Here is an 18236-nt window from a genome sequence, read left to right on the forward strand (position 1 = left end):
ACAAGTCTGGGCTTGTTATTGTCATTAAGACTCTTATGATTATCACTTTTATCACACCCACTATAATTGTAATGGTCAGATGGATTCAGACAGTGTTTTCACGCATGGCATCAACTTTAATTTTCCCATTAACCCCATGAGATGACGACGCCCTCCCTTGTAAGTGAGGGAGCCAGAGTCCAGAGGGTCACACGACCTGCCCGGGAGCTGTAATTAGCAGTGGCTAGGGCCCCTGGGATCAGGACCATTGAACAGCCCCAGCACTGAGCAGGTCTGGAGCTAGTGAGGGATGGGGTGTCTAAATGCAGAAGGCACGTGTCCTCCAGACCGGGGTAATTAGCATTCATTTATTAAAATGGATGTTTCCCAAGTGTCTGCTCTGTGGCAGGCCCGGCCCAGGGCACTAGGCCCCTAACACTGACTTTGTTCCTTACGGGGTGGGGTGTGTTCCCTGCCTCACAGCTTTAACTGGGATTCAGAGAGCCCGGTTTAGGAAGGAAGAGGCAGAGGCAGCCAGGCTTAGGCTTTCTTCCCTCCACTGGTGGACAGGGGGATGGCGGGAGCTGACGCCCCAGGGGCAGTGGGCAGTGGCCATTCAGAGTCCCTGAGGACCGGAGGAGCCACTTTCATTTCATGTTTCGACGGGAGGCGTGACTGAAGGAATGAGGACCTCAGGGTCTGCCCTCAGTCTTCCAGAAGACCTCACGTGGTTATTTCCAATCAATTTGGCTAATTTGGGTGTGGGCAGAGGGACAGGACAGCTGGCCCAGGGCCTGCTAATTATAGCCACTTGAGTGTTTGTACAGAGCCATTGAGTCCTCCATGTCATGGCTTTTTTCTTGCAGACAAATGAATCCTTTCACCTTTGTTTCTGAGCTTCTGAGCGCTGGCCCAGCCCCACCCCCTCACCCACCAGCACCACCCCCCGGGGGGCGGGAGGTCAGCGTGGGACCCCCTCACCCTGAGTCTTACCTTTGACGCAGGTGATCAGTAGCTCTGCTTCTGTCCCGTCAGCTGGAGCTCCGCTTCTTTCTAGAAGGTTATTGGATAAATGGGTTTCTTTAAGTATGAGAGGCCAGGTTGGGGTGGTGCATGCACTTTGCACAGTAGCGACCTCAGTCTGCTTCCGGCTTTGTCCTGCCTTTCTCAGGGGTCCACGTCACATCACGTGATACAGTCTCCCCAGTGCTGCGTCTGGCTTCCTCCATCATTTGAGTCCTTACTATGTGCCAGGCGCTGTTTTCACTCTCTTAACCCTCGTAACACCCTTTGAAGGTGTGACTTTTTTCTCATCCCCGTATTGCAGAAGAGGAGCCTGAGGCCGGGGACAAACCTCAGACCCCGTGGGCCGTCCTCCCTTCTCTCTCGGGGTCTGACACATCCCATCGGCCTTGCCCGCACCGGAGGCCCTGTGGCCCCGCCCTTGCTCTGGACTCCTGAGCTCAGAAGCCCCTGCAGGGTTTTATTCCTGCCCCTGAGAGCAGTCTGCACTCGCTGCTCTTTCTGCCCTCCCTCCCCCTAGGCACACAGTAGGGCTGTCAGCAGCAGGGGTGGGGGGAGACCCGGGGGCGGGGGATCTGAAAGGTGGGCTGCCCCTCGGCTTGGGGACCTGGTGTGTATTGTCTCTTCTCCCTTTCCAGGAGGCAGGCAGACGGGATGGCGGCTTTCTCCAGGAAGGGAGTAGATGCCTGGCCCAGGATCGAATCAAAAGGTCTGAAAAATGATTGCTTTTTATCCCCTGATTGGTACATGTGAACAATGGGTAAACTCGTAGGGTCCTCAGGGCAGATCTAACCTGAGCTCTTTGTTTTGCAGCCGTGGCTCGCTGCCCCCAGCGGGCAGTGAGTCAGTGGGTTCCCAAGGCCAAGGAGAGGCCCAGCCCTGGCCCCCCCAGGATGGCAGGCCCACCCAGGGGAGTGTGAGGCCCTTCTAGGCTGACCTCAAAGACCTCCCTCCCCCCAGGTACGTGCGTCCTGCTCTGTCATACAGCCTCTTTCAGGCGGGAAGGCCCTCAAAGGCTGGGGGGGGCGCAGTCGAGGTCACACAACCTTAAGATGGTAGTTTATTTTAAAAATCCAACACAGTGCTGTTCCTCTTGACTGTCCCTCTTGACATACCCCCCCAGGGAGGTGTTAAACTCTCTCACTATGATTACGACGGGGGATGAGGGGGCATCTTTGATGGGGATCTGCTCTGGGAGCAGCAGGGGCAGGCTCCCGTGGGTGGAGGCTGGTGGCCTTGGTCAAGTGATTATAATTCCCTTCGCTGGCTCCGGTAGGATGGGGACAGCCATCTTTAAGTATCACCTTGATGCTTTTAATGAAGGACAATAAGAGAATGCCTGGTGCATAGTAGGTGCTCAATTGATGTAAAATTGGTTCTCATTTCAGTGGATCTGTCCCCTAACTGTCGCTTTCAAAGCCCTTCTCATTTTTGTAGAATCCAGAGGTACACCTGGAGAGATAAACAGGTCCGCCTTGGGTCCAGAGGCTCTTTCCTTGAGTCAACCCTGTAACTTTTATTGGCCTGGCGGGACTTATGTAGCCTTCTGGAGGAATGAGCATCTTCATGTGGAATTACCCTGGCCCGGAGGCAGGCGCAGGTAACTTGGGAACTGTATTTTACTTTTATTTATCATAAGCATCTTTTGTATCTGCAAAACTATGACAGACATCTCAAAAGTATTTGCCAGGATCAAAGGCCATCCAAAATAAAGTGCCATGTAATAAATAGCAGGGGCTCGTGTGCAGAAAAGGTGATGAAGAGCTGGTTGTGTTGGTGGAGAGCTGGCTAACCTGGGCTCACATTTCTTTTGTGCAGAGTCATGGTTGAAAATAAGCATCTGTCTGGCAGAGGGGAGAGAATTCTAGAAGGTCCTGCTTGTGTCAGCTTAGGGAGGGGAAGACCTTAAGCAGCTAAATGATCAGCTCATCTGTGCAGATGGAGGCCAAGACAAAACCCAACTTTAGATTGATCTGGGTTTCAAGTTGGCCTGGTTTTGTGTTCTTGGGGTCTCTGAGCCTTGATATTTTTATCTGCATAAAGATAAAGGGTCTTCTTAGCTGCACAGTTAGCCCCATGCCTGCGACAGCTGGAGGGGGTCTTTGGGGCTGGGTCTGAAGCTTCGAATGCAGGCAGAGGTTGGAGTGTCTGGGGGAGAGGGGGAGTTCTGATGAGGAGTCAGGGTGCGCCACCTTGGACACGTGGGGAGCGGCAGGCAAGGACCTGCACCCCATTTTCAGGGAGCTGACGTGTTAGCCACACTCCCTGTTGGTTAGAATTGGGGAGGGGCAACGTAACAGCTGTGGGTTCTGCCTGGGAATCGAGCTGTCAGAGGGCGCAGCGAGCCCCCGGGTCTCCGCCAGCAAGCCGCAGGGCTGCCGGAGCATGTGGGCTTCTCTCTAGGGTCTCCTGGGTCCCCTTCGCCCGGGACTGTCTCGTCTCACATTCTCCTGAGTCCTCATTTCCACTTTGCTAATCTTCGAAAACACGGGCCAGGGCATTAGCTCTCGGGCTTGTTAAAACTGAAAAACGACGTCCTCCCCAATAGGTGCCTTGCAAACACATGCCCTGCGGGTCTGAAGGGATTTGGGGCCATGGGGGGTGCAGTCCCAGCCGGTGGGCACACACCTGCCGGCCTCATATCATGTGCCCACCACTCAGAGACCTGGGGCACTCCTGCTTTAGAACATAGAAAATTTCAAGAAAAGAGTGATCTGGGGGGCAGAATAAATCCTTCGTGTCTGCGGAACTGATGTGTGTGTGGGGGGAATCTACCCACTCCCCATCCATCAGCCAAAACGTGCTTTCTTTTGTATTAAAAAAAAAAAAAAGAGGCTAAAAGCTAACAAAACCCCCACAAACAAGTCAAAAGAAAAAAACCCACACACAAAATGTTTGTTTTAATTATGCAAGAAATGCATTGATAATTAATATACCTATTACTGAAAATCAAACACTGCGGATAAAAGCTACAACCATCGTCAACGCTTCTCTCCTCCCCAACTTCCCACCTCCCTGCCAACCACACCATTTTAAGTGCTGCTATCAGAGTCAGGTGTCTGGTGCCAGATTTTTTTTCTGTGCATTTGCATATATATCTAAATAGAGCCCCTCCCATATATGATTTTGTTTATTTTCTATGTAAGCTATATCACAATGTACATTCTACAATGCACATTGTTTCTCGTCTCTCAAGATCCTGCTTGGAGATCATAAAGAAACACCATTCCTTATTACAACACCTTAGTAGCCTGTAATCTCTACATACTGGAGTTGGGTTAACCGTCTCGTTGCTGTCACGAAAGCCCCCGGGGTTCTTACCCACGATGGGGGTGGTGGTGGTGCTGCTGGCTTGTGGAAGCAGGTGTTAAGTAATTGCTAAGGTCTGGATTTGAGGAGTGGGCTCACGAGTGTTTATGTCATTATTACAAATGAATATATGAATGCATGTATTAGAAAAAGAAAAGCAGGACATGCTTGGATCTATGATGAGAAAATGTTTATGAACAAAGGATCGTGATTAATCCAGTTCTGCACAAAATACTGAGGTCCATTAAAAGACAATAGGTCTCGGCTGTTTCATTCTTTTTAAGAGCTGTTTAATATTCCGGAGTGTGTTTGCACCATTGTTTATTAGAGCCTCCTCTATTGTTGAAAACCCCAGCTGTAAGTCTGCCGGGGAAGGCGAGTGTGTGCATATAGACGCTTTGGTCAAAGTCCTAGCCGTCGGGCGGGTCACTGGTTCATGTTGTGCTTGTTATATTATTTAAGAAAATAAATAAGAAAGATACATAAAATAAAAGTGGTCCTGGCATAGATAAATGAGGAGAGCGTGTCATGAACCGAGGTTTTAATTAATAGGATTCTGCTGAACTGACGCCAGCTAAAAAAGATCTAAGCTGTCCCGCTTTTGTTTTTTAGTGTGTGTTATTGCTAACGACCCTGCAATGAGCATTCTTGTAGCTGAATATGTAAACACATCCCCAACTGTGCTTTTACCCCGGCTTCTTAGAGGTGGGATAGCTAGATGAAATGGTTTGCAGCGAAGTTTATTTTCACTGAGTGATCTTTCTAAAATGCCATTTTGACCTTGTCACTGTCTTGCTTTAAATCCTCCATCTGACTTCCCGGAGCTTCTGGGATGTGGTCCAAGAACCTTAGCCTGGCACGTTAAGACCCTTCAGGGTCTGGCTGGAAGCTCCCCAGCCTGTGCCGCCTCCCCATGTATGCGCATGAACACATACACACACACACGTATGCATGCACACACGTGTGCTAAGCACACGACAGCCTCCACCAGCTACCTTGTTCCCTGTGTGTGCCCTTCCTTTTACCCTTTGGGGCTCCAGCCAGCTTTGCCTTGGCCCTTAAGACCAGGCTTGAAATATTTCCTGGGTGAGCCCAAATTTAGAGGCACATCTTCCCCCCCCCAACCCCAACACCTCATTTAAAATTTCAGCAAAGTGTAGCCTGTGGAATTCTGATGCGTCATTGACATGTTTGCCTCGTCCAGAAGAACGGTTTGCATTTTTCTAGAATTTGTGAAACTGGCCACATGTTAATTACCCTTTTTTCCCTTGTCCCTTTTCAGTGACCTCGGCTCCCGTGTTGCCTAGATCCAGCCTCCCCCAGCTGAAAACCGCCTCGTGTTCCCCTGGGCCGAGGGGCAGCTTCAGAGGACTGCCTGAGTGCTCCACAGCGCTGGGTGAGTCCTCAGAATGCCGTCCTACTGCAGACACACACCCGGGGGGTGGGCTGGCATCCCTCAAACTGCTCCGTCCCACCCTTCTGGGTGCACATGCCAGGCTCCCCGAGGCCCTTGGAACCCTGAGTCCTGGGGTGCAGGGGTCGGGTGCTGTACATCTGAGGGTCGGAGTGGCGGTGATGAGTTTTGGGGGCATAATTATACCCTGGAAACGCTTCCTTGCGCCTTTTGTGACCCGCTCCTTGCCAGAGAGAAACAGGGGTTCTGGAACATGAGACGGAGGAATCACAGCTGGGGAGAGGGTGACAGCTGGGCTGATGGAGACGTGCTGGGGAGAGGACCGGGCTGAGAGTGGTCTTGGCATACATCACGTTCTAGAAAGACTACCGGCTTCCAGGTGTAGAGGGGCCATGATGCCATGCCTGCTTCACCCTGCGGTGGGGGCAGAGGCCTTCACCTGCTTGTCGGGAGGAGCAGAAGCACCAGGGTGTTCCAGGTGCTTTGGTCCCCTCTCTTTCCCTGGGGTGGGGGTAGGAGGGGGCCCCCCAACAGGGCAGCCATCTTGAGCACACATGCGGCTCCGGGGCCACACTCAGAGCTGTGTGTCTTTGGCAAATCCCCAAGGGTTCCTGGGCCTCAGTTTCCTGAAGTCACAGGAGGAATGCTAATCCACCCCCGGCGTGCCGAGGGGTCGAGTGGGACAGTCACACCACTAAATCGCCCCGTGCAGTAGCCGCCACGCTGTTTGCAGCAGAAACCAGCGGCCTTTCCATCTCATCCTGTCCCAAGCGCTTAACCTCCCTCCCGAGGCACAGGCGGCTCCTCTTCAGGGCAGGGAGACCCAGGGGGTCAGAGAGGGCACATGCCGGGCGGGGAGCAGCCCCGCTCCCCTCGCCGCAGCGCAGACACCCGCGAGGGAGATTCGGGGCCTTTCCTCAAACCCTGCGTGGGGCGGAAAGGGGCTGCCCCCACAGGCCTTAATTGGCTTCTCTTAAAAAGTTTGGACACCGTTTATTCTTTTTTTTATAAATATATATAAAACGTCGGCCTGCTCTTCAGGCAGATTTTTTAGACTTGTATTTTATAGACTTTGGCAAGAGCGGTTTGCAAGGAGCAGTGGTTACAGTCTCCAGAGGGTAATAATTCCTGGAAAAACTTCTGGCTAAACCTGACTTCTCCTAAATTTCACAGAAACGGCTCCCTGGGCTGGGCCCAGCCTAAATGAGGTTTCTGTGCGTCAGTGCAGCCTCACCTAGTTGGAAGCAGGGCTGGCCTTTGACACAAAAGTGAACTTCCTTGGCCACTGAGCACAAGGACCCCTCTCTCCTAAATTTTTGGTGTATTCACTCCGGAGCCTGGGCTTGGGTTGACCCCTGTCTCGCGCCGTTTTTCTGAGCTGTTAGTGGAGCTGTCCGTGCCTCTAGCGTGCAGCCCCTTGCATCCCTAACATCCTTGTGTCCGGGTGAGGGTGCCGGGCTGTGACTGTGTGTGGGGCAAGATGAACTGTTAGTGGGAGGCCCCCTCCCCTCCGCAGTCAAGCTGACCCACCGGGGGCCCAGAGGTGGGCTGCCCTGCGGCCTCTGCCCCATTAGAGATTTGGGGAGGTGACTTTTCACATCCATACCAAAGCTATTCAAAGAATTCTTTGGGGCTCTCCCTGATCAGAAACCTTTCTTTGCAAAATTTTCTAAGTGCGTGATTTCTTTTGCCACACCCCCGCTTCCCCCGCCCCTCCGCACATCCTTGCGTTGCCGCAGAGGCTGTGACGCACTTGTAAATACTTAACTAAACATTTTCACAGTGACAGTTTCAGAGCCATCTTTTAATTGATTAAAACAACAGCAACGACAGAAAACAACCACAAAGCCCCCCCCCCCCCCAACTTCCCCTGAGGCTCTGAGAAAGCAAACAGTTCCTCCCAAGGCTGCTCCCAGCGCCTGAGCGGTGTGGCGGGGCAGTATGTCTGTCTGTCTGTCTGCGGAGCCAGCCCGCACTCCACCTGCAACACGCTGCTGCCCCCCCACGGCGGGTCCTAGCAGCTGTCGGGACCCCGAGGCCGACAGACAGCGCCTGCCCGACAGATTGGGCTGTCAGGAGGGGGACAGAGAGGCATTACTGACAAGGCGCTCGTCCTGGGGTCCCTGGGTGCCTTGGCCCTCCCCGATCTTTCTGCCTGCCCGTGAGTGGTGCATCCCCACCCCCAGGACAGAGTCAGGGCAGCCTGGTCATCTCAGACAAGGACCCCAGGCTGGCCCCTCAGCCACCCTGACCCATACACACACAGACACACACACGCACACTCACACACACTCAGTGCCTGCACCGGGAACAAAGACAAGAAAACTCCTTTAGAAACTGCAGAACAGAGCCTCGTCTAGCGGGGTCCCCTGATAAAGGCCCCGTCCACCCAGAGTTCCTGGGAACCGAGCCCCCATGAATGGGCCTAAAGGGCCAGTGCCCAACACACAGCCCGGACCACACTCATCAACATGCAGGCCCCTCGCCCCCGTCGCCAGGCGAGGGGGCTTTCACGGGTCCCCAGTGCATCCAAGTCACGGTCCAGCAGCCGGCCGAATCCGGGGCTGCGGCCCAGTCATCAGAAAAGGGTTCTGCTTTTCCCATGACCGGGCCAGCCCCTCAACTCAGCAGACAACACCCCCTCTACTTCCCGCACCGAGTCTGTCACCCCCCGACCCCAGAAGGGCTCCCCCCACCCTCTGCGCCAGGCTGTTGCCCCAGAGAGGACCCAGGCCAGCGTCTCTGGGCCTGGGAGCCGGGCGAGACCTTGACCACTCCAGGTGGCCCGGCCCTTGAGATGGGGGTTTGGCTGCAGGACGGCCCCCCACCCTTCCCCCCTCCCCCGCGCCGGCCCCGCACTCACCCCCATTCTCCGCTCTTCTCCCTCACTGCCTCACCGAGACAGAAGCGCTCCACCGGCCAACTCTGCGCCTCTGCCATTGAGCTCAGGGCTAGGGACCTGGGAACGCGTCAGCATCCTTGCTGTGACCCCAGCCCGCCTCCACCGCGGCCAGTCCCGCTCGGGACTTAGCGCTGCAGGAGCTTCTCGAAGGCCTAGACGTGCGCGGGTTGCCAGCCTGGGCAGGGAGCCGTGCGGCAGCCTCCCGGCCAAGTACCGGCCTGCCTCTCTCTGCTCGGATGCCTCCCGAAACAGGGAGCTCCCTCTCTCCCCGAGCAGCCCGCTCGGGGCTCGCACACCGAGCTGCTTCGCCGAGCCCTCCCCGCTTTCTGCATCTGCCTCCGCGGCTCCGACGCAGCCCCCTCGCCCCCTCTGCCCTCGGCTCTTTGCGGGCGGCAAGCTCCTTCCTGGAGCTCTCCAGAGCGAGCCCCCCGTCTACGGTGTGATCAGGCTAGGGGTTCCCCAGCCCCGTCCGATCTCGGCCGTCGACACCTGTCCCGGGGCGCGTCTGCCCCGGCCCGCCCGCCCGCATCCGGGACGGAGCCCTTTGCCCTGCTGTTCTGCAAACAGCCCAGGGGAGGGCGCGGGTCTCCCCTCCCGGGTCCAGCTGCTCGGGAGCTATCTGTTAAGCGGCTTCCGAGCCCTCTCGGTTTTTTATGGCCCCTCTGCTAGTTGCTAGGGAGAACGCTCTCTATGCAAACCCCCTGCCTTTTCCGCAGGAGCCGCTGGCAGCCGGGCCGGCCCTGGTCAGCCCTCAGCGGCGGCGAGAGCGGCGGCAGGCGCCCGCAGCGGGGCTGGGGGCTCCCTGGCAGCACTTCCCGGCTCTCTAACTGGGAGACCACGCGATTCCTCTTACTTTTCAGAGCCTCGGGTTTTCCTCTGTGAAACGGAGATGAGAGGGCGCTTCCGCACCGGCTCAGAGGGAGGCTAAATGAGATAAGTGCAGCCCAGCACTCACTAGACAGCTCATCAGGGCTGGTAGGGTAGACCATGGGACTCAGGGAGCGACGCACGCATGCATGTAAGAAGTGTCGCAGCAAAGAATACCGCCTGACCTTCGGAGGCCCCGCTCCGAATACAGACAGGGACCTCACGGGGCAGAGACCCCTCTGTGGCCTCCACCAGCACAAATTAACTCAGCCAGAGGAGGCCTGTAGGCCTGTGAGCTCACAGTAGATGCTTAGAGTAGGCCGCAAAAAAGATGGGCAAGCCCACATCTGCCTTTAATATGGCAAGCATTGGCGCTGTTTACAAACAGCACGAGGGGACCCCTGGGGTAAGGCAGAGGGAACATTTTTCTTGGCTGCTCCCTAGCAGGACCAGCTTAGACAAGGCAGGATGTCTGGGAAGAGAAACCCAGTGGAGTCCAAGCACCCCACAAACTGTGGGGTGCAGCCATCCTTCCGGGCACTCAATTCTCCAAACCACTGCAGGGCACCTACCTTCCCGGGCCCAGACTTGGCTGGAAAGGCTGGACACAGCAGTGCCAATCGGCTGGCTTCTTGTCCTCCAAGCTCAATCTGGTGGGGGAAAGAGAAGGGAGTCAGTCACTGTAAATCAAGTGATGCAACTGACATCATGGAGCCCTGTCTTCTAGGAGACAAGCCCGAGCCGGGCTGTCTGCCTAGAACTCAGCCCCAGCAAGAACTCTTGAGCACCAGCCTCAAAAATCCCCATTGGCCTGATGGAGAAACTGAGGCAGGAAAAGATGAAGCCCGATACTCACCGACTCTCAGCTGGTGTGAGGGCCAGCTAGGCTGGAACCCCAGTCTGTCCGAGACTCCCCACCACACCCTGCTGCTGGAGAGAGCTCAGCGAGGCTGTGCTGAGTGCTGGGGGCTGTGGGTGGGCAAGGGACGGAGTGAGTAGTTATAAGCACCTCCCAGCAGTGGGTGCTTGAGATCTCAGCTCCTCTGTGGCCGAATCCGCTTGAAGGGCAGATTCCGAATTAGGTGGTAGCACCTATTGGCAGAGGCTTATAAAAGTGGCATTATTAACCTGACGTAGAGGGGGCCCTGCCCACGTCCAGGCAAATTGCAGATCGAGGGGGCTGGGCCTTGTTTGCGTGGACGGGGAGTTAGAGGGAGGGGCGGGAGAGCATCCGGGGGGCCCACTAGGGGCAGCTTCCTGGGCAGGACTAGCTGTGGCCGTGGATGAGGGCTTGATGGCTCAGGGCCGAGAGAGGGAGTCCCCTCCCCCAGGCAAATGCCCAACCTAGAGCCCACTCTCAAGGGCAGGGACCCCAGCCCCTTTCTCTGACACAGACTAGGTCGGGGGGCCCACCCTGCCCCTCAGAGTCCCCCCTCATCTCTGTCGGAGAGCCCTTGTTCCCGTGCCGTCCCTCCAGCCCCAACCCCGGCCACAGTGCACATCCCCGGACACCTGTCTGCTCCTCTGGAGCAGTATTCAACAGGAGACTTCCACGTCCAGGAGGGAGGGAGCCACGGGGAGCGCTGTGGATGGGAGGAAGGCGAGGGGAACTGCGCCCCCCATTCAGAGAGGCGGCTCTGCAGCTGGGTAGGAGTTTGGGCCACTTGAGATTTGTGCCAACTCACGGTGCAGTGGAAGCAAGACAGTCTGAGTTCTTCAGACACCAGGCAAGCGTCTGTGGCGCCCCCAAGTGCCACAAGGGGGCTGCCTGGGCCAGATTTTTGAGTCCGGAAAGTGAGGAGGGGGAGGCAGACCCATGGGGACCGGGGCCCTGTTTGTTTTTTTTGTTTGGCTTCTGCGGAGGCGGCGATTTTGATTTTCCTTGCCAGCCCCAGATACCTGCATGCGCCGTGCACGCCAGGGGGCTGGGGGCAGCTGGGGAGGGGCGGCCCACCCTACCTTGGGGGTGACTGCAGGCTCTGCCCCACCCTCACCAAGAGAGGACCGCGCTGCAATGCAGCAGGCTGCGGGGAGGGTCCCGGGAGCTGGTCCGGTGGCCGGCTTTCCAAAGTGGGGAAGGAAGGCTGAGGGAGGGAGCGTTTGCGGGCGGGGCAGAGGATGCTGAGGCGCCCAGGAAGCAGACTGCAGTCTGGCAGCTGCAGGAGGGCCAGAGGGGGGAGAGGCAGGGAGGGGGGCAGCGGTGAGGGGCCCAGGGGTCTGGGAAGCTTGATTTGGACCTGGGCTTGGGCGTCAGTGAGTTTCCAGTGATGTCACTGACCGGAAAGAGGAGGGCTGGGGTGGGGAACAGGGGGGCTGGTGATGGTGGGGCCAGCTTGGCACACAGCTGGAGGACCAAAGCCACCTCCTCTTGTCCTCCCCAAAGAGCCAACAAGAAAAGAAAAAAGAAAAAAAATCTGACAAGCTAGATAGCCGAATCCTATCTGAGCTGGTCCCAGGGAAGGAGTCATCAGGTGGCCAGGTCTGCTGTGGAGAAGGGAGGCTCCTGTGGGCCCTTCAGGGGTCAGAAGAGGGTGCACGGTACTAGGAGGACCTAGGGGGTGGGCAGAGGGGCTGGGGAGGGGCAGGGGTGCCTAGGAAAGGGATCAGATGGCTCTGAGGGTCCGGGGGAGAATGGGGATGTCTGAGGGATATAGCAGGGGCTGGGAGGGGTGCGTAGGAGAGGCTGGGAGGGAGGTAGGGCGCTGGGGTAGCAGGTAGGTGTCTTGCTCTGCACCCTTGCGCTTTTTCTCCTTAACCTCCCCACCTTAGAATGGCTTGCTTTCACCCATCCAGGCCCCTCTCTTGTCCCCTTTCCACTTTGAGGCTTTTTTTTTTTTTTCGCCTGTGAATCAGCCCCCTCTGGCCCTCCAGGAGTCAGCTCAGACCCTGGACCCCTTTGCTCTTTTATGTGGCTTCACCTCTCCTACGTCCTTGGCTCCTGTACTTATTTTAAGATATTGTTTATTATTATTATCTTCATTTCATGACTACTGCGCTGTATTTTTTACATGTTGATTTTAAAAACCTTTGATTGTGATTAATTTCCAACAACATAAAAGTGGAGAAAATGGTAACGTCTTTTCTTCGCAGTTTACCGCTTTCCTACTGCTGCCGGCCAACAACTCCCAGCCCCTCTCCTTACATCCAGACCCCTTACTGTCCTTCCACGACTCCCACCTGCCCCAGACTCCTCTGGAGCAAATTCAGACACCCCATACCTTTTCTTCCAGCCTTTGTCAGTGTGCATCTCTAACAAAGAAGGACTCTTTTTTCTGTTTTGCAAACATAACCACAATGCCATTATCACAGTTAAAAAATTAACAGCATTTTCTTAATGTCATCCAATAGCTATTCGGCATTCAAATAGCCCCAACTGACTCATAAATTTCTTTTACACTCCGCTTGTTAAAATCGGTGTCCGAATTCTTTCCTGCACTTTCAAGGGGGGCACCAGGATTATAGGAAGTAAGTGCAGCTGCAAATCCAGGGGTTTGCATAGCTACCTTCTCCTTAAGTGAGTAACCCGACCTCAGGAAGCTTCAGTTTTCTCACTGAAAGTGGAGCAAATTCTGGGTCTCCTCTGGGGTCATTTAGAGGATTTGAGATAATGCACATGAAGCCCCCAGCCCTGTATTTAATACATAGCAGACATACTAGCAAACAGTGGCTGCCAGAGTTGTCCTCCACCCAGCCCCCCCGGAAACTTCTTTTTTTTTTTTTTTTTTTTTCGGAAACTTCTAAAGAGAGGCTGGGGTAGGCAAATCAGAGTTGGCAATCATCCACAAAACAAAAGGCTCCTGGCAGTCCAGACCCTCTGAGTGATGAGGAAAGTACGTGCACTAAATCCCAACAGAGCAGCCTGCAGTCAGGGAGGCTGGGACCTCCCAGCTGGCTTGCAACTCAGCTGTCCTACAGCAGACCGCAGCTGCTGCAACCTGGGACCCAGTCAGGACCCCACCGGTTGCCAGTCCACTAGGTGGCAGTCTCCGCTCTGTGTCCAGGAGGGACCCCCACCCTCAGCTGCCCTGACCACTGCCCAGTCCCAGGGGCCACAGGGGGTTGCACGCGACAAAAACATGGCAGATAATTCCTAGAAAACATCATGCAAGATACTGTGGTGTTCTTCCCACGTAAATCCTAGCCCCATCGTAGACACAGTGGGAATGAAGGTTTTAGGAGCCTTTGCTCAGGCCAGTTGCTGGTATGTCCGTGAGGTCTTTAAATCGTTGCCCCAGCTATGTCTGATGTCCCTTTATGCCACAGATGAGAGGACTTGGAGAGGTTAGTGACTTGTCTGAGACTGGCTAGGAAGCAGGACCCAGGATCCCAACCCAGGTCTGTTGGAAGGATGGATGTATCAAGATGCGGGAGTAGAGGGGTGGCTGGCTGGCTGATGGAGGCTGGTGAGTTGAGTGAGTGAATTAAAGTGCAGGGGGCGGATGGATGGATAAATGAGGGGGAATAGTCAGTTTCTCATCAACACCAAGGGCTCACTTGATTTGTGAAGAGAGGTCTCCTCTGAGTGGAGCTTGCTGGGAAAGCTCCTGCCTTCTGTGCTGCTTCTGAGCACACTCACTGTCTCCGGGGGCTCCGGGCAACAGGGGGGCTGCCAGCCCGTGGGGACCAAGCCCCAGCTGTGGTGCTCGAGCCACTCAGTTGCAGCCTTCGGTCCCAGCTGCTTTCACGCTGCACTGAGAACCAAAGGACAGTCCCCTTGCCCCTGCCTCTCCTGGATGACTGAGCCCTGAACCCAACCCCATGCTCCGTCTTCTTCTAGCTCCTCGACATTGTCTTCGGTCATCAGAGCCACCCTCCACTGCAACAGTCACTATCCTCAATCAAGATAAAAGGAAGCTGAAGTTTAGAAGTGGCCCGTGTCTTGCCCCACATCATGTAGGGGGCAATTGCAGAACTAGGATTTGATCCCTTGTCTGCTCTTCCACCAAACACGTACCCTCTTCCTGTTTTCTTTTCTCTCTGACCGTGCCTGAAAAAAAATCTGTATCCCTTGGGGTTCAGCCATGTCAGACTCAGCTTCCTGGACTGTCAGGGAGCCAAACTTCTGTTCCCCCAGATCTTAAATTTATTTCTCAGGCAACTTCTTCTCTGGTTCATCTCACTTTTAATGATCACACATTTAGGGGTCAGCCTTATCATTGACATCCTGCAGGGCAGTTATCCAAGTTATAAGTTAGATTTCTGGGAGCTCCGATTCTGACTGAATGCTCAGGGAAGCAGAGCTAGACTCCAGAAGCAGAAAGGGTGCAAGGCTAGGAGAGAGGGAAGCAGACGGGGGGTCGAGGGGAAATCAGTGGTGTCCCTGGAGACCTGGCTAAAATTCAGCAGTTGTGTTTTGATAATCTGCTTAGGGGCTAAGTCCTGTTACACACCCCCCAGATGCTCAAATTTCAATCCCAGCTCTGCCATTGATTAGTTTTGTGAGTTTGGACAAAGTGTTTAACCTCTGTGCCTCAGTTTCCACACTTGTAGTATAGGAATACCAATAGTGTTCATGGTGAGGATGCAGTAAAAATTTCATTATAATTAAAATTGCAGTTGTTATGGCTGTTTTCCATGAGATGGCACTTAGTATGTCTGACTGGTAAGAATCTTTATCCATACTTTACAGGCAGCTGAATAGGTACCTGTAGAGGTGTGTGAGCCTTTGCCTTTGGAGAGGGCAATCAGTGAAATAGAAAAACAAATATGCGTCGACGATTTCATTTCTGGTTATGTACACAGGAGTTCTATGTACCCAATGGACATGATCCATCTGATGAAAGCTTAAGCCTTAGAACAGGTGAAACTGCCCTGAAGCTGAGAAGAAGCTGAGTAGGTGAAGGGCAAGATGAAGAAATAAAATTGTCTTGGTTCAGTTTCATGGCTTCTAGAAGCAGTGGGCACATTTCCCATGCATACTCTCACCAAACTTCTTTCACTATGTGTTTTTTTGGGGGGGGTGGGTGGGTGCAGGGGAGCCTAGAAAATAGCCACATTAGACATGTTTCTTGTTTGGTCTTTTGAGATTGGCCGGTTGGCACAAAGAATGGTTCCAGTTGAGTCTCACACCATGAGAGACGCGAGGGTCGGGTGACTTCCTTCCATTCCTGGGCAGAGCATTTGCAGCTTTAAGCCTAGGCGGCGTGTGGCTGCGCATGGGGCTGGCACCAGGGGAGCGAATGCATTTGGGTGCCCTAACAACCATGTGGTAGGAGATGGGTTTAGCGTCTCTGCTGACTTGCTGGGTCGTGCTGGGCAGGTTTTCCCAGCGTGACCTGATCCCAGAATCCATGCAAGTCCTGTGGGAACTGTCAACCACTGCCATCTCCTCCAAGAAGGTTCACTTATTTGACCAAAACTCTTGGTACATCCTGGGAATGCCTGTGTGGGAGGGGAGGTGAACCGCACGTGCATCCACACTCTCACTTGATGGGCTGACAGTTTGGTAGCAGAGAACAAGAGCTGCTGCAAAAATGAGGTCCTGGGGTTAAGTGACTAAGAAACACTGAGGCCAGGCTCGCCACCTGGCTGCCCGCATCTTCCTGGCTGTGTGACCACTTGTAAGTCACATAACTTCTCTGAGGCTCAGTTTCCCCGTGTGTTAAATGGGACTAATCACGTCTTTGCTCAGATATCACCTTCTCAGTGAGACGTTCTCCTCCTTCGTGTTTTCTTCTTTTTTTTGGCCGTGCTATGTGGCTTGTGGGATCTTAGTTCCCTCACCAGGGATCGAACATGGATCCCCAGCAGTGGAAGCGTGGAGTCCTAGCTACTGGACCTCCAGGGAATTCCCTCTTGTCTTCTATCATTCTTTTCCCTGCTTTCTGTCCACCCCCCACCCCCACAGTTCTTATCAACATCTTATAAACTGCATATTGTACTTAACTTATTTTGAATATTATCTATTCCTGTCTCCACCTGCAAGGATGTTAGCCCTCAGATTTTGTCTGTTTCATTCATTGCTGTCTTCCCTGGCCTGTTTCTGGCACCAAGCGCATGCTCAAAACTTTTTGGGGGGAAAAAAAGAAAGATGCTGTTGAATTGTTCTCATCCCAGAGCATTGCCAATGACTGCAAAGTAGGCAGCGTGGTGCCTGGAGGAGAGGGTCCATGCAGTAAATGTTGGCTCATTGTGATGATCATGTCTTATTCACAGGACTGTTGTGACGCTCAGATGGGACATTGTATGCGAAGACATGCTGCGGACACTACGCGCCAGCGCTGGAGGTACAGGTTAACGGTCCTCTGCCGCTTCGAGGAAACTTGAAGTTTATGCTTTTCATTTTCACACCCTCTGGGAGGGGAGGGAAGCCTGGGAGATCACTGACGCCTAGGTGCAGCAGGGGGAGCGCCCCATGCCCCGAGGTGGGGTCGAGGCAGAGGCGGGAGCCTGGATCGGGATCCCCAGCCTAGGGCTCTTCCCATGACTTCCTTACGTAGGTCCCCACGTGGGTATGTTTGTGTGTATGTATTACATCATATGCACAACTGCATAAGAGAATATGTTTTAACTTGTCATTTATTTTTTATTTTTCACGCCTCAGAGTTGCTCTGGGGCCAGCATGTTGGGCTCCCACCAGGCCAGTCTGGGAGGGCAGGAAGGAAGCTGGCTGTGTCTTGTCACTAAGGGTCATGGTTTTTCGGTTTCTGGGAAACAATGTGAACATCAAGAATTTCAGGGCATGGACTCCCCCGAAGGCAGGCCCATTTCATGAAATGAATTTTAGTTTTACAAAGCGCATCCCTTAGTTGGATTTCTGTTTTCCAGGGCACTTGTTTAAGCTATGATGCTGGGTCCAAAAAAGAACAGATCCCAACAATTTCCGGCCCGAGGCCCATCCTTTCGGAAACCCTCGGCTTGGCCTGAGCATGGAGATCACTCGTTTCTCTAATCAGATCGGGGGTGTTGGACCCGCGGGGTGGGCGACGCGGGGCGGGGGAGGGGCAGGGTGAGCGCAGGGTGGGAGCCACTTGCGGAAAGGTCTGTGGTCCCACGCACCCCCACGTTGGACCTTCACGGGTGTCGCTGTCCGCAGTCGACTGGTCGCACGAGTCTGGGGCACAAGGCAGAGAAGCCAGGTCACGTCTCTGCAGTTACACCGCTCACGAGTGCCTGCTGGGGTGGAACCTGGTCTGTCTGTCTGTCTAGCACCACAGCTGCTGCAGACGGAAGGAAGATGTGGGGGAGGGGCTCAGAGCTGGGGAGCGAAGGGGGGGGTGGGTTCCTTGGCTGACTTTGGCAGTCAGAGAGTAGCTGATGCTGCTTAGGGACTGCTGCCGTGACTGTGGGTGGGGAAAACGGGCGCAGAGAGGTTAGTTCACTTGCCCGATGTGGCCCAGCTAGCCAGGACTGGAGGCTGGGTGTGGAGGCAGCAGTGTGATGCCAGCACATGTGCTTTAACCGCTGGGCCAGACAAAGAGCTTCCGGTCCTTTTACCACCCCTTGATGAGTGTGCTTATAAGTCCATCATATGTATCTAATTCTCCCCCTTGACACCGGCCCTGCAGAGGCCCAGCCAGCCACTGAACTGTGGAAAATACTTTCTAAGAATACATATGTGATAAAATTTTACATGTATTAAAGGGGAAGGGAAGAGGACACAGGGGATATGGGGGTCCTTGTTTAAGGTACAGGGCAGCAGGGAACTAAGTGGGGAGGCGCTGAAGGTGGGGGCCCTGCAGGGTTATTGCTTTGTGTAATCAGTAAAATATGAGAGGCATTGGGAGGAGGAGGGGTCGTGAA

At 54.4% G+C, this 18236-nt stretch overlaps 1 long non-coding RNA gene and 1 other non-coding gene across 2 annotated transcripts in view; both read left to right on the plus strand.

The window, feature by feature from the left end:
• The first annotated feature begins 1765 nt into the window (after positions 1–1765).
• Positions 1766–18236, plus strand: part of LOC122707049 — a 95572-nt gene continuing 79101 nt past the window's right edge. The window contains exons 1-4 of the long non-coding RNA XR_006344573.1: positions 1766–1962; positions 2440–2602; positions 5594–5707; positions 16650–16720. This is a non-coding gene — a long non-coding RNA (uncharacterized LOC122707049). The remainder of the gene's footprint in view (positions 1963–2439; positions 2603–5593; positions 5708–16649; positions 16721–18236) is intronic.
• LOC122707268 lies at positions 4481–4557 on the plus strand. The gene has a single exon (XR_006344782.1). It is a non-coding gene; the product is annotated as a small nucleolar RNA SNORD112 (small nucleolar RNA).

Source organism: Cervus elaphus, chromosome 13, assembly GCF_910594005.1.
Source record: "Cervus elaphus chromosome 13, mCerEla1.1, whole genome shotgun sequence".
In the NCBI taxonomy this organism is placed as follows: Eukaryota; Metazoa; Chordata; class Mammalia; order Artiodactyla; family Cervidae; genus Cervus; species Cervus elaphus.